Raw genomic sequence first — 23,410 nt, forward strand, 5'->3', positions numbered from 1 at the left:
CTAACCCAGGTTTGAGGGAGTGTTCTGGTCTGACTTGATTCTCTAAGCCTGTTCTAGCTCCTGTGGGCTGCTCTACAGTGAGGCATGTCCTTATGAATTTGTATCCATTAATATGATTAGGTTTGAATACATTGTGTGTCCAAGCCAAGGGTGGTGGAGTTGGTTTCTTATTGGGGGGACACACAATTAAAATGTAAGCAGAATGTTCTCATTATAATTTTTTGGGGGGGTGACCAATTTATCTGCTTCTAACATTGGGGGGGGGGGGGGGGCACGTCCCCCCTGTTCCCCCCTGCTCCTACGCCCTTGGTCCAAACCCCCGACTACAGGACCATCCAGGTTACCAAAGGTGGTGGCAGCGTTTATTACAGTATTTCTCCCTTGTGCACTGGCCACCAGATAGTGCTCACAGGAGATATGCATTGTTTTGAGATTAGGATTTAAAAGGTAAAGTTTTAGATATCTTCTGTTATTTTAGTTTGTCTATATTTCAAAGGCAAGCAAAGGATATATGGTATAAATAATTACAGTTTAGCGTGATTCTGTGAGCCATTGAATTCATCTACATAACCCAAGTCTTGTGTTTTATAAGAGGCTTTTTAGCCCAAGTCATGTTAAACAATGCCCTTCCCGTCATGGTCCAATAAATGTCCAACTGTATCCTAAGATAATACCCACATCTACATAGTCTGTATGAAGGGATAGTTTAAATTGGTTCTTTTTCTAATTCGTTTAGAGATGGCGTGACTCTCTGGATCCTGGTGATCAACCAAATGTAAATGTGATGTGTCCACTCCTCAAGTCAATGGGACACACATTAACTCACCTTAGCACAGGTTCAATGTGTCCCATTGACTTGAGAGGCCATTCATCACCAGCATCCAGCCATTCTGTTCTGGTATGCATTACTTTTTGAATGATCATTGTTTTATCAGGATGTCTTGAAATTGCTATCAGGAATTATGCATGAGAGGGTTACTGAGTGTAATATGTTCAGCCTGACACAAAATATAAAGAAGGAAGAATATATTTTACTTAGCAAATTTATAAAACCATAACTAATTGCAAGATGCATTGTTAAATCAAACAATTTGAGAAAGTATGCATTACAACAGCAGCCAAATCAATTGATACGTTGCCAGACCTACTTCTGGCAAGGGCAGTAGTATTATTTATACCCTATGTGCAAGGTATCAAAAAGTGCACACAGGAGAGAAACTTTTAAATGTTTGAATGTGGGTATCATTTAATAGCATTTCCTTTTCCCCTAATTTACCTAGTCAGTTCATTGCAAACACATTCTAATTTTCTGAAATAACAGTATCCCAGGTTCTATCAGTTCATTAAAGAGTGCCCATTGTGTGTACTGTAATTCATTTTTTTGCAGGAACACAGTACAGTAATGTTGTTAATGTTGATGCAGGACATATATTAATGTACAGTGGGGAGAACAAGTATTTGATACACTGCAGATTTCGCAGGTTTTCCCACTTACAAAGCATGTAGAAGTCTGTAATTATTATTATTTAGTACTCTTCAACTGTGAGTGACGGAATCTAAAACAAAAATCACATTGTATGATTTTTAAGTAATTAATTTGCATTTTATTGCATGACATAAGTATTTGATACATCAGAAAAGCAGAACTTAATATTTTAAACCTTTGTTTGCAATTACAGAGATCATACGTTTCCTGTAGTTCTTGACCAGGTTTGCACACACTGGTTGGTAGGTGATCAAATACCTATGTCATGCAATAAAATGCAAATTAATTATTAAAAGGTTTGCACACACTGCAGCAGGGATTTTGGCCCACTCCTCTATACAGACCTTCTCCAGATCCAAACACGGCGAGTGGAGTTTAGACCAAAAAGCTCTATTTTTGTCTCATCAGACCACATGACCCCCTTCCATTCCTCCTCTGGATCATCCAGATGGTCATTGGCAAACTTCAGACGGGCCTGGACATGCGCTGGCTTGAGCAGGGGGACCTTGCGTGCGCTGCAGGATTGTTATCCGTGACGGCGTAGTGTGTTACTAATGGTTTTCTTTGAGACTGTGGTCCCAGCTCTCTTCAGGTCATTGACCAGGTCCTGCCGTGTAGTTCTGGGCTGATCCCCCACCTTCCTCATGATCATTGATGCCCCAAGAGGTGAGACTTCGCATGGAGCCCCAGACCGAAGGAGACTGACCGTCATCTTGAACTTCTTCCATTTTCTAATAATTGCGCCAACAGTTGTTGCCTTCTCACCAAGCTGCTTGCCTATTGTCCTGTAGCCCATCCCAGCCTTGTGCAGGTCTACAATTTTATCCTCTGGTCTTGGCCATTGTAGAGAGTTTTAAGTCTGTTTGATTGAGTGTGTGGACAGGTGTATTTTATACAGGTAATGAGTTCAAACAGGTGCAGTTAATGCAGGTAATGATTGGAGAACAGGAGGGCTTCTTAAAGAAAAACTAACAGGTCTGTGAGTGCCGGAATTCTTACTGATTGGTAGGTGATCACATACTTATGTCATGCAATAATGCATACAAGTGATTTTCTGTTTTAGATTCCGTCTCTCACAGTTGAAGTGTACCTATGATATAAATTACAGACCTCTACATGCTTTGTAAGTAGGAAAACCTGCAAAATCCTCAGTGTATCAAATACTTGTTCTCCCCACTGTAGTTAGTAGTTTGCATAAACAATAAGATAAGTAATATAAATTATTCATAAAATAATCTTATTTGTTAATATGATTACAGTGCAGTAACCATTAATACTTAAGTTAGGCTGCGTAATGATACATCATTCATATGGTGTATTGCAGTGGCTACTTGCGTCTTCAAATAGGTGTGACGCACACAAAATGTAGAGTCACATTTGGGATAAAATATTGTTTATTTAAAATGTGGATGAATTACATATATTGAAGGATATTTACCACCGTTGGCCAGTAGGGGGCATAGCGACGTGGATGCGTTGCGTTGGGACTGTTTACGATCCAAACACCTGCACGTTCTCAGCCTTGTTTTCTTTCTCATCATTTATCCTGTTTTCCAGTGCGGTAAAGTACAAAAGTACACTGGAAATGTCGATACAGTTTGAAAACATGCCTGTTAGAGTGTATGTAGAGGGTTGAGACAGCATACTGTGCCAAAGATGAGGCTTAAATCTGGGACACCTCCAGTTTCAGGCCAGACAAATTGAAAACGCTGAAGCAAGGTTACCACAAACAAGAAGAGCTCCATACGTGCCAACCCCTCCCCAAGACACACACAAATTCCTGGGGAACACAAACATCAGAACACAAACATATTATTACAGGGTTTTTATGCCAATATTAACGTACTTCCTCTGTCTCTCTGTACCCTACCTGCTGAGAACGGAAGAAAGGCCTCTGGTTTCACAAACTCTCCTTTATCATTGAGGAAGTTCTCAGGGTTGAACTCGTGTGGGAACTTCCACTGGCCCTCCTCATGAAGTACAGAGGACAGATTAGGAATCACCATTGTGCCCTGGACCAGATGAGAGAGAGAGGGAGTGTTAGAAGAAAATGGACAGAGCAAATTGAAAACAAACATTGCACAGCAGATCTGATTTTAACCAACACAAGTTTAATCTCAGTTGGTTACTTGGTATGACCCAGCATAGGATGCGTGAGTAAAACCTGAAGGCAAACTTCAATAAAGCCTCTTAGGCCAAATAGGAGTTGGTCCATCTAGCACACCTCACTGGTTCAAAAACGCCTGGCTTCATTCAAAACACATTTATCCTCCACTTCACCTGGACTTTATTGCACTTCACTATAACTGCTTTCCAGAAGTCTTGAAATGTAGCCCAGAAAGATGAGTGGAAACCAGTTTTTAAACTGGTATAGCTTAATTGTTGTATAAATAAACGTTTATTTTGCATCAGCCCCAGCAATCCTGTCTCTGACTTGGGCCAGACATTTTCACCTATACATCTCAGGCTATCATTTCTGATTGTCTCTATTCCTTGAAAAATGTCATTGCCTTGAATTATGTATGTTTTTTTGTATGCATTTTACACTATTTGAAATAAATTGTAAAAATGTTATTCAGTTCATTGTCATTTGTTATATGACCAAAATTATTATAAAGGATTATAATAAATAAAACCTAATATTGGGGCGTGAGGCATCCTGATGGGTTTAATGCATAAAAGCGGCTAGACCCCTTCGGGCCGCTGGTGAGCCGCTGATCAGGGTATTGTTGGACCACTGGTGTGTTGCTTGCTGGGGAGCGCATGATGATCACACAAAATGAGACGCCAATTGTTATTTGGGAATGTTAAATACAAAAAAATCTAACATGCAAGCTGTTACAATTATTTTGAATCATAAGAAGTAATCGTTTTCAGAAGTATCTGTAATCCGATTACAATATTTTAGTTGGTAACGTAACGGATTTCAGTTACAGTTACATGTTACTCCCCAACTCTGCTTGGAACCGAACTCTTGTTTTGGATCCAGTTTGTGCTGCTCCCTTTAAGGTCTATGTTGTCAGAGGATCATAAAATCCTCTCGTCTCAAATAATGAGTACTTGACCTGCCCAAGTTTTCCGTATAAACCCCCTGGACTATATTCATGGAAGCAGATTCCAAGGTTACATTGCCCTCCAAAACAAATACATTTTTTTGATGGTATTGGACCCCAACATTCAATCCTTTACTCTTTTTGGCTCCCCTGACAGTTTTTAAACTTATCAGATGTCCAATGGATTTTCGATTAGTTTTTTTCAGTTTTTTTGTGTTGCAATGTTGCAATTGTAAATATACTTAAAGTGAACATAATTTGGAGAAATGACATAGATGAGATCTCTGATTGTCTCAGTTCTGCACTTATCACAGCTAAAGTTTCTCAAGCCCAATCGAACCAAGTTCATCAAAAGGCATCACATTAGTTGTTATGGCAATGCTCACCTTGGGCAGCTGGTAGCCACACAGTTGCGTGTCCTTGCAGGTAGTATGAAAAGCGGCAAGAGGAATAGTGTAACCGATGCGTTGTACTTCATTAATCACGGCTTGAACATATTGCATGGCATGTCTGTCCTCAAACGAGACGTCGGTGCGTCCCTCGAGAACCTCCTCGATTTCTTTACGACAGCGATCTGGGACAAACACGTGAAAACATCCTCTTTGGCGTGGAGAACATTCAACTGAAGTTTTGTAACAAGTCAACATTTGCCCACCCTGGACATGTTGGTTGGTCATCAGGTGAAGCATGGCAGAGCGGTGGGTGTTTGAAATGGTGTCTGTCCCCGCCATGACAAGCTCAAGTATTAGATTTCCCATCTGGGTGTCATTAAATGTGGAGTCTCCATCAGCTGCCTGAAACACAACGCGACCACAGACACACGGTGTGTTTATAGTAAATCGCCATGCCATCCTGCTCTCTCCAGTATTGTGCTATATCCTGTCCGCAAGACCACAGAAAAATGTGAACTGATGGTTCACGGAATGGAAGATGGATTCAGGGTGAAGCCAGACTACACACGACCAGTGAATTTTTACAACTGTGCTCAAAAGTTTGCATCCCCTTGGAGAATTGGTAATATACAGTATGTACCATTTGTAAAGAAAACATGAGTGAGAAGGCAAAACACATGTCTTTTATTTCTTATGGGATTCACATTCAACTGTAGGTTTCCACTGGTGCCAAACAGTGGTGTTTTACCCTAAAGTCCAGATTTGTTCTGTTTCCACTGACACGGGCCAGTTGGCCATTAGGCCATGACCGAGTAGCCGGCTCTCACTTGGTGCCAAGCCCCAGACTTTAGGACTTAGGTTGGGGTTAGCAGATTGGCGCGTGACGGGGTGTGAAAACGCGGCATGTTGTTCTATTCGAATGGCGATGTGTAGCGTTTGCTTTAGGCCAGTGTTTCTTAATCCTGGTCCTCTGGACCCAAATGGGTGCATGTTTTTGTTTTTGCCCTAGCGCTCACACACCTGTTTAAAATCTTGCCCTACCACTCACACGCCTGTTTAAACTAAAGACTTGATGATAGGTTGATTACATCAATCAAGTGTGTAAGTGGTAGGGCAACATTTGAATCAGGTGTGTAAGTGGTAGGGCAACATTTGAATCAGGTGTGTAAGTGGTAGGGCAACATTTGAATCAGGTGTGTAAGTGGTAGGGCAACATTTGAATCAGGTGTGTAAGTGGTAGGGCAACATTTGAATCAGGTGTGTAAGTGGTAGGGCAACATTTGAATCAGGTGTGTGAGTGCTAGGGCAAAAACAAAAACGTGCACCCCTTTGGGGACCAGGATTAAGAAACACTGCTATAGGCTTCTCGTAAAGATTTTCATCGTATCTAAAAAACAGATCCCTGATAAAATAAAGAAAATGAAGCAACAGTAAAGGGAAGTAAAGACTCCCAATGGAAAGAGTTGGAATGACCTAATGTGGTACGATGCCACTGACTCAATAGAAAAACGGAGCGCTGGGACCAAGACGTTGCATGCAGACCCTATCACAACATAAGATTACCTCAGAATTCTCCCAAATCCTTCTATTTAAGGTAGATGGTTTTGACAAAACACTTATCAAACTAAATCATGTGTGTGTCACCTTGTGTATCGGTAACAAGGCCAAACATTCAAGGGTATGTAAACTTTTGATCAGGGCCATTTTCTGTTCACTATAGGCCTTGTTGACCCCTCTCCAAACATTGTGCATATGGTTGTGACCATAAAAATCTATTTTGGTCTCGTCACTCCAAATTACAGTGTGCCAAAAGCTGTGGGTCATGTCAAGGTGTTGTCAGGCATATTGTAACCAAGCTTTTTTGTGGCATTGGCACAGTAAAGGCTTCTTTCTGGCAACTCGACTATGCAGCTAATTTTTGTTCAAGAATCGTTGTATTGTGCTCCTTGAAACAACCACACTTATATGCCTCCTGAGGTTACCTGTGGGTTTTTCTTTGTATCCTGAACAATTAAATTTTGGCTGAAATCTTCCTTGGTGTAACAACTGTTGAACAAGCAGAACTTAAACCGAAGGCTAGTGAGATCCTCTAACCGACGTAATTTTCCCATGTCTGTTATTTCGTTTTTTCCTGTTAATACTTTCCCCTTAAAAACCCACTACTGCGTATGTAGTCACATGTACAGCATCCATATTAGGAACATTATCATTCCTCCCCAGAAACTCTGTTCTTCCTCCTACTCAGTCATCACCCCTCACCCGGTCAAACGTCACCCCTCCCTTGGTCAAGTATCCGCTCTCGCCTTATGAAACATCACCCTGATTAAGCTTTAATCCTCCCCTTGTCAATCGTCAGTCCTCCCCTTGTCAATCGTCAGCCCTCCCCTTGTCAATCATCAGCCCTCCCCTTGTCAATCGTCAGCCCTCCCCTTGTCAATCGTCAGTCCTCCCCTTGTCAATCGTCAGTCCTCCCCTTGTCAATCGTCAGCCCTCCTCCAGTCAAACATCAGCGATCCCCTTAGTAAAGTATCAGTCAAAATTGTACGATTTTTCCCAGCCAATAAAACGAGCACAAACACGGAACTATTATCACATGGACTCAATACAGAAGAGGTGCTAGTTGGTGTAAGGTAAGATCAAGTAGAAAATTATGTTTTTGCACTTTCATAATCGCAAGATTATTAAAATACTTTTATATATTTGCTTAGCTAGATTCATTATTTTCAGTTTAGCCGTTCTGCTAAATAATGTTATCTTAAATGAATCTAGCTAAGCAAATATATAAAAGTATTTCAATAATTTTGCGATTATGAAAGTGCAAAAACATAATTTTCTAATTGATCTTACCTTACACCAGCTAGCACCTCTTCTTGAGTCCATTTGATAATAGTTCTGTGTTTGTGCTCGTTTTATTGGCTGGGAAAAATCGTACACTTTTGACTGATACTTTACTAAGGGGATCGCTGATGTTTGACTGGAGGAGGGCTGATGTTTGACTGGAGGAGGGCTGACGATTGACAAGGGGAGGACTGACGATTGTCTAGGGGAGGACTGACGATTGACAAGGGGAGGACTGACAATTGATAAGGGGAGGGCTGACGATTGACAAGGGGAGGACTGACGATTGACTAGGGGAGGGCTGACGATTGACTAGGGAAGGACTGACGATTGACAAGGGGAGGACTGACGATTGACAAGGGGAGGGCTGACGATTGACAAGGGGAGGACTGACGATTGACAAGGGGAGGGCTGACGATTAACTAGGTAGGGAATGACGATTGACTAGGGGAGGACTGACGATTGACTAGGGGAGAACTGACGATTGACAAGGGGGTGATGACTGAGTAGGAGGAAGAACTGAGTTTCTGGGGACGAATGATAATGTTCTTAATATGGATGCTGTACACGTGACTCTGCTCCGCCTTTACAACGGCATGGATGAGAACTCAAAGCTGAGCCAAGTGAGCAACTCGAAAAACTCATTGTACTTTGTTTGGACACATTTTGGCTTCAGTAAAGACGACACCTAACAAAATGACGTCTAATGTAAACACAGAAAAACACTTTAAGCGACCCAAGGTAATACCACCAAACTGTTTCAACATTTGGAGCACAATCACGTTAACGAATATGAACAGAGCATGAGAGCATGAGAGAGAGACTGACAAGGGCCCATCAACAAGTGCCTCCACAAAGCAGGTGTCGATAACACAAGCATTTCCAAATGCTACACATTGTGAAAATGATTCAAAAATATGGAAAGTGATAATTGACGCCATTTGTTACTACATCGCGAAGACAATGTCTCCCATAGCTACAGTGGAGTGCAATGGGTTTAAACACCTTGTTAAAACTCGCAAGAGAAGATACTGTGCCATCGCGAACAAATTTTTCCTAAACTGCGCTGCCTAAAACATGTACAAAACATGTCTGTGATGACTTCGAAGGAAGAAGAAGCAGGACAACGAGGCCATGTGTATTTGCTGTGTTTAATTAGCAAGACAGCGGCGAAGCTTAACAGCACTCTTTTCATAGAGAGACACAGGTGAAATGCATAATGAGATGGGCGGTGGTGTCAGAAGGCCGGTGACGTTGAACGCTGGAGCCTGTCTGCTGCATTGTCACAATGTCGTAAAAAGGTAGCTGTTGAACTGAAGTCTGTTCAGCACTTTGCAGCCACATCAGATCTCTGGTGAAGGCAAGAGTGTTTTGGACACAGGCTGCACCTTGCAATCGGTAAGTGCACATCAGCTTAACAGACACATTGCTATAATATTCATTGATCTAATTGGGGATATCTGGATGGTGACTGGCTGCTATATTCTTTCTGTGTTTGTTTTTATGTGTCATAAATGATAATCTCTATTTGTTTTTATGGGACTTTTTTTCCCTCTTCTTTTCTGTGCTGATGTTCTTGTTAAGCACTTTGTTACATGTGTTTAAAAAGGTGCTATGTAAATAATATTTTACTTCAGCACAAAATACTGTTACAACAATAAAAAAAACTGTTCATATAGCCCCTTTCTTAATGTTACAATGTGCTTGATATTACAATGTTACAATGTAAACTTAACATAAAACAAAGCAATAAAAATTCTAAATCGTAATTGAGGGTAAATGTAGTCTTATGGACTACCATGCCTTTGTCAGATCATTTTATTTAGTTAATAAAAAGAGGAGGGTGAAATGCTCTGAAGCAGGATGTGACCTCTGCAACTGACTGCCTCTCCCAACCCCACACCCCTGTCCCTCAAACTCACTCCCCTTTCAATGTTTTATTTATGGGGTTCCATTTATTCAAGCATGATAGAAATGTTTGTCTATCAAATGGTCAGAAATAACAAGAACATTTCTGGATTTCTGTCATAAGGTAACTCATTGCCTTTACTGTACGCGGACCGATCATGCTTACTGTTGTGTGTAGTCACCCCCCATTGGCCCATTCTGAGCCAGGAAAAAATTGGCCCATTCTGAGCCAGGAAAAACCCTCCATTACCTTGTTACGCATGTCTTTTGACAGTTCTTTTCTGTTCCCCATGGCATCCACGTTAGAGCTAACAAACCCATTGACTATTTATACACAGACACAACTTGCAATTTAAAAAGCCACAGGTGTGGAAAATTCACATTTAATTGCCATTTTCACATGTGTGTGTCACCTTGTGTATCTGTAACAAGGCCAAACATTCAAGGGTATGTAAACTTTTGCTCAGGGCCATTTGGGTGATTTCTGTTATCATTATGATTTGAAAAGGAGTCAAATAACTATGTGATATTAAATGGCTTCAAACGGTCATCCTTAAATATATATATATATTTTTTTGCATGATCAGTCATATTTTCAAAATCAATGCTAAAATTTCACAATTTCTGCCAGCGTATGCAAACATATGAGCACAACTGTAGATAAAGCTGTCTTTTTCTGTAGAAACAAATAGAACTAATGTGGGCCATTCTGCCTCACACTGGGCCCCTTTATATCTGTTTTAGAGATATAGTTCTATTGTTTTCCTACCTTGTCCATCTGGTCCAGGTAGCAGTCAATGAGATCTCTGGCCTCTCCCGCAACTCGTGAACCTTTGTGCTGGGTCAGAATCTTCCCAACATATTGTTTAATTTAATCAAATTTGTGGAGAACATTCCAGAAGGGCAAAGGAAGGGTAAGACAGGTAAGATCTCATAGACCTGAGGAAAGATACACAGAAGAAATAGACAAGGAAGTTAAACACAGCGGAATGTGGACAGGATAATGTAAACTAACAAAACTATGGATAAGTTAGTATTCATACCTTTTTTTTGTTTTATTGCTCTTGCATTTTTGCAAATGGACATGCAAATTAACTTTAAGTAGGAGATGTGATAGCCATATGGCTGTCTCCATGGAAGAAGTTTTCAATACATTCTTGGGTTCTATCTAGAAACAAAAAGCTTTTTATGCTGGGAACAAACAAATAACTCATGCAGAACAATCACTTAATGAATAAAAAGCAGTTTCAGGAGAGTCAGACTTTCAGATGCATGTCTTGGCTTGGGCATCCCACTCAGCTCACCCATCCAGCAAGCAATCCCAAACAAATACACTCTGGGAGCAATAAATACTATTGCACAAAATAGGAACTGGTTATATCCTTGCTAAGATTTTGATATTTGTGTTTCCAAATCTTATCATCTATCTAATCTAATCTGAGCTTTGGGTCTTGACCGAAAGGACAAGATCCTGGATACAGGCGGCCGAAATGAGCTTTCTCCGCAGGGTGGCTGGGCGATCCCTTAGAGATAGGGTGAGAAGCTCGGTCACCCGGGAGGAGCTCAGAGTAGAGCCACTACTCCGCCAAATCGAGAGGGGTCAGCTGAGATGGCTTGGGCATCTGTTTCGGATGCCTCCTGAACGCCTTCCCAGGAAGGTGTTCCGGGCCCTTCCCACCGGGAGGAGACCCCGGGGAAGACCTAGGACACGCTGGAGGGACTATGTCTCCTGGATGGCCTGGGAACGCTTTGGTGTCCCCCCCGGAAGAGCTGGAGGAAGTGTCTAGGGAGAGGGAAGTCTGGGCATCTCTGCTTAGACTGCTGCCCCCGCGACCCGGCCCCGGATAAGCGGAAGAAGATGAATGAATGAACAAATCTTATCATCAAAACATAGTTTTTATTTCTTACAAAAAAAAAGAATACTCGTTTTATCCCCAATTTCCATGTTGATAGATTTCGGGTTGCCTGTCGTTTTGCATTTTTTGGAAAACATTTTAGTTATAGATTTTCACGGGTCTCCACCAGCTTGTTCCACATTGACGTTGAAAGCCGTGTTCTTGTTTTTCAAAGTGCGCACAGTGATCAAAGAAAAGCATTAGGGTGTTTTGTGAAGTGACTGTTTATCTGATTAGCAAAGGACTGGTCTCTGGCATATGAAATTGGCTTGTGTTGATTATTTTATCCCTTAAGTGGTTCACATTTATATAACCAAGTGCTCTCATGTTCTAAGATTCAGATTTTTCGTGAGGTGTGTCTGGGATCAATGCCAGGCGGCCCGTCTTTCCAAAGCGTGGTGCTTGATTGGATTCCACAATTCAGAATAATTTGTTTAGTCTCCAGGTACATGAGAAAGGGTCTGACTATCATTACATTGAAAAGCTACGATTCTGCTTATTTCTCTTCCTTTTGCATGCCATTTTCTCCTCCTGCTTTTCCTGTTAATGCATCCATGTTGTGTGCTTACATTGTTCATTCTTTTGAATCACACAAAATGCAACTTCTATCCAATGGTCAATCCTTCAACTTGTAGTCAGCTGGGTAATTCATCTGTTTGCGTCTTTCTTCTTGGTTACATAAAAAGTGACCTGTAGGCATGAATAGGAGATTGGCCATTACACTTGATGTATTGCATCTGTAGGCAGAATTGCAAAGAAAAAGCCATATCTCAGACTGGCCAATAAAAAGAAAAGATTAAGCAGGGCTAAAGAAAACAGAAACTGGACAGAGGAAGAACTCTGCCCAGAAGGTCAGGATTCTTGAGTCGCCTTTTCACTGTGGACATTGAGACTGATGTTTGGTGAGTACTATTTAATGAGGCCGCTAGTTGAGGATCTGTGAGGTGTTTGTATCTCAGACTATACACTCAAATGGATTTGTCCTATTGCTCAGTTGTGCATCGGGCCCTCCCACTCCTCTTTCTATTCTGGTTTGAGCCAGTTTGCGCTGTTCTGTGAAGGGAGTAGTACACATCGTTTTACGAGACCTTCAGTTTCTTGGCAATTTCTCGCATGGAATAGCTTTCATTTCACAGAACAAGAATAGAGTTTCAGAAGAAAGTTCTTTGTTTCTAACAATTATGACCCTGTAATTGAACCCACAAACACTGATGCTGAAGATTCTGAACTAATCTAAAGAAGGACAGTTTTATTGCACAGTAGTTTTCAGCTAAGTTGACATAATTGCAAAAGGGGTTTCTAATGATGAATTAGCCATTTAAAATGATAAACTTGGATTAGCAAACACAACATGCCATTGGAACACAGGAGTAAAGTTTGCTGATAATGGGCCTCTGTACGCTTATGTAGATATTCCATTGAAAATCATCTGTCTCCAGCTACAGTAGTCGTTTACAACCGTTACAATGTCTACATTGTATTTCAATCAATTTTATTTTATATTTTTGGACAAAAAAAATAGCTCTTCTTTCAAAAAAAAGGAAATTTCTAAGTGACCCCAAACTTTTGAATGGTAGTGTATATTTGCATTTGCATTGTTTTGTGCATTGCATTATAAAAACAAATACAAATGCAAATATGCATTTGCATTGTGTATGTGCATTGCATAGCAAACTCAATAGACTGGTGACTGGTGAGACTCCTAGTTGGATTCAGCTTTTTCTATTGGAATGTAGTGTTGCACCTTGCATGGTGAGAAGACTTTGATTGGATAAATCAGAAACAGTTTTATTGCGAAGTAGGTTTCCAAACAACTAGGAATTTGTTCTGGTCCATTGGTGTACCAATTTTTTACTAAATAAATAAAAATAGGTATAGTGGCCTGAGCATAAAAACAGTAGACTGAGCATTAACAAATTACAAAAAAATATACTCAGAAATATATAAGGTGCAAGAATTGTCCAGTTGAGGGTTGTGTGTGTATGTTGGGTGGGGTTATAGATTTTTCCAGTTGACGAATGTGTGTGTATGTGGGAGCAGGCTACAGTCAGTTTGGCTCCGGGGGTGCCAACTGGCAGATGATGTATATGGTCCCTTCCACTTCACAAATATACAGTGGATATAAAAACACCCCTGTTAAAATTCCAGGTTTTTGTGATGTAAAAGAATGAGACAAAGATAAATCATGTCAGAACTTTTAATGTGACCTATAATGTGAACAATTCTATTGAAAAACAAACTGAAATCTTCGAGGGGAAAAATCAAGAATAAAAACCTTACAATAACCTGGTTGCATAATTGTGCACACCCTCTTATAACTGGGGATGTGGCTGCGTTCAGAAAAAACCAATCGCATTTAAACTCATGTTAAATAGAAGTCATTACACACCTGCCATCATTTAAAGTGACTCTGATTAATCACAAATAAATTTCAGCTGTTCTATTAGGGTTTTCATGACATTTTCTTAGTTGCATCTCAGAGCAAAAGCCATGGTCCACATAGAGCTTCCAAAGCATCAGAGGGATCTCATTGTTGAAAGATATCAGTCAGGAGAAGGGTACAAAATAATTTACAAAGCATTAGATATACCATGGAACACAATGAAGACAGTCAACGTCAAGTGGAGAAAATATGGCACAACAGAGACATTACCACATACTGGATGTCCCTCCAAAATTGATGAAAAGATGAGAAGAAAACTGGTCAAGGAGGCTTCCAAGAGGCCTACGACAACATTAAAGGAACTGCAGGAGTTTCTGGCAAGTACTGGCTGTGTTTGAAAAAATCTAGTAGAAGATTAATGTTTCGGAATGGCCCAGCCAGAGCCCAGACCTGAATCCAATAGAACATCTGTCGGGTGATCTGAAGAGGGCTGTGCACAGGAGATGTCCTCGCAATCTGAAAGATTTGGAGTGCTTTTGCAAAGAAGAGTGGCCAAATATTGCCATGTCAAGATGTGCCATGCTAATAGACTCCTACCCAAAAAGACTGAGTGCTGTAATAAAATCTTAAGGTGCTTCAATAAAGTATTAGTTTAAGGGTGTGCACACTTATGCAACCAGGTTATTGTGAGTTAATTATTATATTTTTCCCCCATCAAATATTTCAGTTTGTTTTTCAATTGAATTTTTCATGTTATAGGTAACATAAAAGGTGGAAAAAGTTCTGACATGATTTCTTTTTGTCTCATTATTTTACATCACAAGAACCTGGCATTTTAACAGGGGTGTGTAGACTTTTTATATCCACTTTAGCACTTACAGTTGACCAGGGCAGCAATTTCACAAACTGACTTTTGACATCCTATGACAGTGCCATATTTAAAATCACTGAGCTCTTCAGTACAGTTCATTTTACTGCTAATGTTTGTCTATGGAGCTATGTGATGCATTTTATGCACATTTGGCTGAAACACCTAAACTAAATAATAAGTAGGGGTGTTCACATACTTTTGGCCATATAGTGAATATTGGATCTTATTTCGTTTCAGTCTACAAAAATCTTTTAATTGCTATGTGAAGTTTCAGTTGTATTTTTTTTTTATTATTTGGCGTTAGCGCATTTTTCACTTTTGAGCCTCAGAGCCATCCATTGTTAGAGCTTAATGAGCGGGGGCTGTCTGGATCGCACTGCATGCCAGCACTTATTGTTAACTGGTCAATTTAATGGCGGTTGACTTTACCTGAGTGCTTCACAGGCATTTTCTTCAATATACCACTGGAGATCAGACATTCGTGCCATCTTGACAGAAGAGTTTAGCTCTTGACAGAAAGACCAATGTACCACTTATGGAGGTACATTAGTGTCTTTCTGTTGAGGACAAAACCTTTTTCTTTTTAATAAAAAATTATTGTTCTGAAAGCAAAAACGAGGCTTCAAATAAAAAATTAATGTTTTTGCAATTAAATATTTTGTAATAGAGCACAAAAAAAAAAATATAGGGCAAAAACAAAAATGTATTTTGCTATCAACCACCCTCCATTTTGGCTAGACTGCCCCCTTTGCTTGCGGTGCTTTCTTTTTTTGCCTTTGAAACTTTTTTTGATTGAAACAATAGTTCTTTGAACCCACAGCTGTGGGCAGTTTTTAGTGGGACGTGTGGATTTTGCTTTTCCATTGGTCAGCCAATGTTTGTGTCAGTTTGGCGACAACCAATACTGTTCAGCGTTTCTTTCTGACAAATGAAGTCAAAGCGGACACCTACGAAGGACTGTGGCTGAATCTCAAATCACATACTATATACGGCAAGTGTAGTGTAATGAGAAATGTCTGTTGAGGAAGAGTGGATGGGTATTTGATGAAGAGGTGCATTTGGCCCCACCAAGTCTCCAACAGACCCTTGGTGATGTTAATCAGTGTCCTGGATAATATTTGCTTCTCTAAAGATCTGGAACACCAGGTGTGGGCCATCAGCCCCACCTTCATGAGCTCACCTGGAGAGGTGTGAAACTCTGAGCAGTAACTAACTACATGATGTGTACAACTGGAGTGTAACTAAATACATGACATTAAGTATTTGATACACTGCTGATTTTGCAGGTTTTCCTACTTACAAAGCATGTATAGGTCTGTAATTTTTATCATGGGTATATTTCAACTATGAGAGACGGAATCTAACACAAAAATCCAGAAAATCACGTTGCATGATTTTTAAATAATTAATTTGCATTTTATTGCATGACATAGGTATTTGATCACCTACCAACCAGTGTGTGCAAACCTGGTCAAGAACTACAGGAAACGTATGAGCTCTATAATTGCAAACCAAGGTTTCTGTACCAAATATTAAGTTCTGCTTTTCTGATGTATCAAATACTTATGTCATGCAATAACATGCAAATGAATTACTTAAAAATCATACAATGTGATATTCTGGATTTTTGTTTTTGATTCTGTCACTCACAGTGGAAGAGTACCTATGATAAAAATTACAGACTTCTACATGCTTTGTAAGTGGGAATAACTGTAAAGTCGGTAGTGTATCAAATACTTGTTCTCCCCACTGTATAAGGATATGACCACTGGGATGAACCGTATTTGGAATTGCACTGAATAAGATGCGTTCAATTATGTAATTTTAAAATCCAAATGTAGAAAATCCAGGGACTGTACCATCACTGCTCTTCAGCTCTGTGCAGATGTGCTAGACCTCTTCTTTGATTCGTTCTTCCATGGAGCGTTTTCCAAGGCCAAAGTTCTTCAGTGTGGTCACGGTGAAGCGCCGGTGTTCCCTCCAGCTTGAGTCATAATTGGCCATGAAGATACCTGACACATAAACACGAACACACTATCACCACCCCCTCTGCCAAGCTCTAAATAGTATACCACACATTACAAAAAGGTCCAAGAACCTTCTACCTTTGCCTTCAAAGATGTGGCTGATCATGTTATGATTTTGCCGCCCTGCGTAATTCTCTGAACGGGTCACCAGTGCCTCACAAATTGCCTCCAGGCCATTCATGACCACAGCAGGCCATGAGCCAATGTACAGACTAAACACGTTGCCATAGCACCTCTTCAGCTGAAGCACAGGAGTAATACGGAGAAGAAGTCTTAATTATTGCTGCAACCAAATACTTTTCTTCAGGTACACTATACAATACAATATAATTTGGTTAAATGTTCCACCTGTTTTTGTAATAACAATATTAACCAGGAGCTTAAATTTGCCTAATCTTACGCACCCTTAATGCTTGTGTTGGAAATGTGGTTTTATATGTCACTTTCCATGAGACACCCTCAGAGTGGGGTTACCGCTAGGTGATCAACTGTTATTGACAGCAACAAGGGTTAGCTACATTCCCTAAAAACACATCAGCTGATTTGTCACCTTGCCTTAACCTTTCAGTTATTGACCAAATACACTGAAACCACTCGGCTTCCTGCCATTTAATATTTTCTAGTCCTGCTGATCCCAGTATTTATGTCCGTTTTGATCAGTTTCAATACAAAACTTTTTCTGTTAAGGACAATCGCGGATTCTACTACTGTTGCTCTTTGTTAATCCAGATAATTTTGCATTAGTGCCTATTTTATTATCTACCGCAGGTTGGATGGAATGGCCTCACGGGCCACTGGGCTTAGTTCGCCCACCCCTGGTTATAGGTTAGTTATGCCACATTGTTTGCATCCACTGACCGGTAGTGCCTTCAAAAAGTATTCAGACCTTTTCACATTTTATTATGTAATAGACTTAATTTAAAAGTTATTTTTTTCACAGAAATCTACACACAATACCCCATTAATACAACTTGAAAAAAACTGCTCTAGGAAATCTTTACCAAAATAACATTTTTATTTAAAATACAAAATGCAAATATCTCAAGTACATAAGTGTTCAGACCCTTTGCAATAACACCCATAATTGAGCTAAAGCTTTGAAAGTTCTTAGGAGCACAGTGGAAGTTGAAAACTTTTGGAACCACCAAGACTGGCTGTTTGCCCAAAATAAATAACTGGGCAAGAAGGGCCTTGGTCAGGGCAGTGACTGAAAACCCAATAGCCACTCTGACAGAACTTAAACGTTTTCCGAAAGAGATAGGAGAACCTACCAGAAGGACAATGATCCCTGCAGGGCTTAATCAATCAGGCCAATATGGTAGAGTGGCTGTGTAAAATACATGATGCCTGAGAGCATGAGGAAAAATATACTCTAGGAGGCCTGAATGCTGCATCTGTTGTAGCATGGTGGTGAAGCATCACCAGTGGTGGTGACTGGGAGACGGGTCAGGATTAAGAGAAGGATGAACAGAGAAAAATAAAGAGAGGTCCTTGAAGAAAACTTGTTTGAGAGAGCATAGGTCCTTAATGTAATTATATAAATTCAAAAGTATTTACTCATCTCATCTTCATCCGCTTATCCGGTATCGGGTCGCGGGGGCAGCAGCTCCAGCAGGGGACCCCAAACTTCCCTTTCCCGAGCCACATTTGCCAGCTCTGATTGGGGGATCCCGAGGCGTTCCCCGGGCCAGTGTCGAAATATAATCTCTCCACCTAGTCCTGGGCCTACCCCGAGGTCTCCCTAGGGTGACGTCCTGGGGGCATCCTTACCAGATGCCCGAACCACCTCAACTGGCTCCTTTCGACGCAAAGGAGCAGCGGCTCTACTCCGAGTTCCTCACGGATGGCTGAGCTTCTCACCCTATCCCTAAGGGAGAAGCCAGCCACCCTTCTGAGAAAACCCATTTCAGCCGCTTGTACTCGCGATTTTGTTCTTTCGGTCATAACCCAGCCTTTGCCTTCCAGCTCAGCTCTCTTTTCGTCACAACGGTGCGGTAAAGCGAATGCAATACAGCCCCCCGCTGCTCCGATTCTCTGGCCAATCTCCTGCTCCATTGTCCCCTCCCTTGCGAACAAGACCCAGAGATACTTGAACTCATTTACTTGGGGTAACGCCTCATTCCCTACCTGGAGGTGGCCCTCCATTGGTTTCCTGCTGAGAACCATGGCCTCAGATTTAGAGGTGCTTGTCCTCATCCCAACCGCTTCGCACTCAACTGCAAACCGGTCCAGTGACTGCTGAAGGTCACAGACCGATGATGCCATCAGGACCACATCATCTGCAAAAAGCAGCAATGAGATCCCCAGCCCACCAAACTGCAACCCCTCCCCACCCCAACTACGCCTCGATATCATGTCCATAAAAGTTACAAACAGGATTGGTGACAAAGCGCAGCCCTGGCGGAGGCCAACCCCCACCTGGAACGATTCCGACTTGCTACCGAGAATCCGAACACAGCTCTCACTTTGGACATACAGGGATTGGATAGACCTCAGAAAGGACCTCCTCACCCCATACTCCTGCAGCACCTCCCACAGTATCTCCCGGGGGACCCAGTCATACGCCTTCTCCAAATCCACAAAACACATGTAGACTGGATGGGCATATTCCCAGGCCCCCTCCAGGATCCTTGCAAGAGTAAAGAGCTGGTCAGTTGTTCCGCGACCAGGACGGAATCCGCATTGTTCCTCTTCAATCTGAGGTTCGACTATCTGTCGAACCCTCCTTTCCAGTACCTTTGAGTAGACTTTCCCAGGGAAGCTGAGAAGTGTGATACCGCTGTAATTGGCACACACCCTCTGGTCCCCCTTTTTGAACAGGGGAACCACCACCTGTCACGGTCGTGGGATGAAAAGGACACAGGCGCAGAGTAAAGGTAGGGAAGGTAATCCATATTTAATGAAAAAATGAAGGACTCCAACAAAACAAAAGGCAGCAACCAGTGACGTGGGTATTCCTTACACAGGATAAACAAAGCCAAAATGAACCACGCCTTGGGGCCTACAAACTAAACTTAAATAGGGTCCCCAATTGGAGGCAATAACTAACACCTGCCTCCAATTGGGGAAACCAAAAAAAGGAGTAGAGGTGGCTAAAGGCCACCTCCTGTCCTGTCCTGGCTATGCCCCGAGCCCAGCGCAGAGATGGCTAGGGGCACAGCCAGGACGTGAGAGTACCCCCCCCCAAAGGCGCGGGCTCCCGACCGCAAGACTGGGACGACCACACCAGGACCGGCGGAGGCTCAGCGCCCGGAGCCGCCGGCACAGGCCGGGGAGGCGGAGCCGCAGGGACAGGCCGGGGAGGCAGAGGGCCAGGAGACGGGAGAGCCGGCGGAGGGACAGGAGCCGGTAGGAGAGCCGGCGGCGGGTCGACAGCCGGCGGAGGAGCAGGGGCCGGGGGAGCCGGCAGAGGGTCGACAGCCGGCGGAGGAGCAGGAGCCGGGGGAGCCGGCGGAGGAGTAGGAGACGGGGGAGCCGGCAGAGGGTCGACAGCCGGCGGAGGAGCAGGAGCCGGGGGAGCCGGCGGAGGAGTAGGAGACGGGGAAACCGGCGGAGGGTCAGGAGCCGGCGCCCGCAGCGCCCTCGCCAGTCATCCGCGGGCTCGGGCGGTGCCCTCGCCAGTCATCCGCGGGCTTGGGCGGCGGCGGCGGCCAGTCATCCGCGGGCTCGGGCGGCGGCGGCCAGTCATCCGCGGGCTCGGGCGGCGGCGGCCAGTCATCCGCGGGCTCGGGCGGCGGCGGCCAGTCATCCGCGGGCTCGGGCGGCGGCGGCCAGTCATCCAGTCCACGGCAGGCCCGGGCGGCGGCGGCCAGTCCACGGCGGGCCCGGGCGGCGGCCAGTCCACAGCGGGTCCGGGCGGCGGCCAGTCCACGGCGGGTCCTGGCGGCGGCGAAAACAGGGCAGCGGGAGGAGCTGGCGGAAGAGCCGGCGGAGGAGTAGGAGCCAGCGGAGGAGCAGGAGACGGGGGAGCTGGCGGGGGAATAGGAGCCGGCGGAGGAGCAGGAGCCGGGGGAGGCGGCGGAGGGTCTGGAGCCGGCGGAAGAGCCGGCGGAGGAGTAGGAGACGGGGAAACCGGCGGGGGAATAGGAGCCGGTGGAGGAGCAGGAGCCGGGGGAGCCGGCGGAGGGTCCGGAGCCGGCAGAGGAATAGGAGCCGGCAGAGGAATAGGAGACGGGGGAGCCGGCGGAAGAATAGGAGCCGGCGGCGGGTCGGCAGCCGGCGGAGGAGCAGGAGCCGGGGGAGCCGGCGGAGGGTCAGGAGCAGGCAGAGGAGTAGGAGCCGGGGGAGCTGGCGGAGGGTCAGAACCCTGTGGGAGAGCCGGCGAAGGAGCCGGAGACGGGGAAGCCGGCGGAGGGTCAGGGAGAGCCGGCGGAGGGCCAGGGAGAGCAGCGGAGCCGGGGGGCGCTGGCTGCGGCTCCCAGGCAGCGGGGGGCGCTGGCGGGGCTGGCTGCAGCTCCCGGGCAGCGGGGGGCGCTGGCTGCGGCTCCCGGGCAGCGGGGGGCGCTGGCTGCGGCTCCCGGGCAGCGGGGGGCGCTGGCTGCGGCTCCCGGGCAGCGGGGGGCACTGGCTGCGGCTCCCGGGCAGCGGGGGGCGCTGGCTGCGAGAACCGGTATGGCGGGTCCCGATAGCCCCACCAGTCCTCACATCTCCCTACATCTGGGAAAGCCCTCATAGGCCCCACCGGCGTTGTCGCCCGATGCCTAGGAGCTGGCACCGGGCAGGGCTGGGGCACCTGGACCACCCCACACGTGAGCATGGGTGGCACGGCCGCGTCCTTCCACTCCGCTTGCCCCCACGGCACCCCCCCAAGAAAGTCTTGGGGCGAACACACGGAGGTTTGCTTCCGTCGCCTCTGTCGACGTCTCCTTGTGGGTGGACGCTGTGTTGGCCAGGTGTGCCGCAAGGGACGGTAGGGGTTCTCCTCCTCCTCAGTGTCGCTGTCAGGCCAACCGAGGAGTTCCCCTACCGTCCATTTCTGCCGTGTCTCTTTGTGGTGGTTCATTCTGTCACGGTCGTGGGATGAAAAGGACACAGGCGCAGAGTAAAGGTAGGGAAGGTAATCCATATTTAATGAAAAAATAAAGAAGGACTCCAACAAAACAAAAGGCAGCAACCAGTGACGTGGGTATTCCTTACACAGGATAAACAAAACCAAAATGAACCACGCCTTGGGGCCTACAAACTAAACTTAAATAGGGTCCCCAATTGGAGGCAATAACTAACACCTGCCTCCAATTGGGGAAACCAAAAAAAGGAGTAGAGGTGGCTAAAGGCCACCTCCTGTCCTGTCCTGGCTATGCCCCGAGCCCAGCGCAGAGATGGCTAGGGGCACAGCCAGGACGTGACACCACCCCGGTCCGCCACTCCACTTTCCCCGACTCCCACGTAATGTTGAAGAGGCGTGAAAAAAGTATTTACATTTGAATCAATTTAGCTAAAATTACATAACACCATGTGAATGTGAAGAGCTCTGAATAACATCCAAATACAGGAAATATTGGCTTGAGATATTGGGACAGATTTCTAAAACAGTGTTTTTGTTTCTCATTGTTGGATATTATATATAGATTGATGGCACCAAAAAAAATCGAATAAATTATTAAAATGAAGTCTATAAAAAAAAATGTGATGAAAGTGAAGGGGTCTGAATACTTTTCTGAAAATACTCTATATTTTGTGGATTGCTTGAAGAACAATATATCTGAAATAGGGCTGCACAATTAATCGAAATTGCAATATTGACATACAGTATGCAATATCCAAATGGCCAACTTACGCAATATTCAGCTCCGAAGAAGGCAACGGGCATGCATCGTACACATACACAACAGGATGGTTATTAAAAGTTTTGGCTTCAATGTCGGTGCCTACAAACAAACTTAATATGTTAACAAACTTAATATCCAAATCATGCAGCCCTAAAATGAAATGTCATCTTCAAGGAGAAACAGAAGTGTTGTGGTCTACTTTACCCTCTCCAGATCTTTCAGGGGGTTGACTGGATCCAGTTGTAGCAGATTTCCAAGGATGTGCCAGGGACGGGGTCCTGGAGGAAAGTTTTTAGGACGGCGGACTCTGATGAAGAAGGATAGTAGGAGAATGAAAACCCCCAACAACACCACCAACCCTAGCATGGTGAATGGGAAATGTGTGTGCTATGCTTCCAACTTAAATACTCCGGTATACTCACCCACAGAATATGTGGACTTTGTTTTGAACACTGTCGGCCCCCAGGGTGTTGAGGGAAGAGTTATGGAATGCTAATACTTAACTTTGACCTACAAAGAATGCTTTTATAGAACCTGGGAGCCCTCAAATACCCCAATCAGCCATAACATTACGACCACTGACAGGTGGAGTGAAGAACACTGATTATCTCCTTATCATGGCACCTGTCAGGAATCTGAGCGACTTTGACAAGTGCTAAATTGTGATGGCTAGACGACTGGGTCAGAGCATCTCCAAAATGTCAACCCTTGTGGGGTGTTCCTGGTCTGTAGTTGTCAGTACCTATCAATAGTGGTCCAAGGAAGGAAAAGTAGTGAACCGGTGACAGG

General features: G+C 44.1%; 1 pseudogene; it reads right to left on the reverse strand.

The window, feature by feature from the left end:
• Positions 1-3,099: 3,099 nt before the first annotated feature.
• On the reverse strand, positions 3,100-22,987 carry LOC105008552 (annotated as a pseudogene).
• Positions 22,988-23,410: the final 423 nt, after the last annotated feature.

The sequence above is a fragment of the Esox lucius genome, chromosome 9, assembly GCF_011004845.1.
Source record: "Esox lucius isolate fEsoLuc1 chromosome 9, fEsoLuc1.pri, whole genome shotgun sequence".
Taxonomy (NCBI): domain Eukaryota; kingdom Metazoa; phylum Chordata; class Actinopteri; order Esociformes; family Esocidae; genus Esox; species Esox lucius.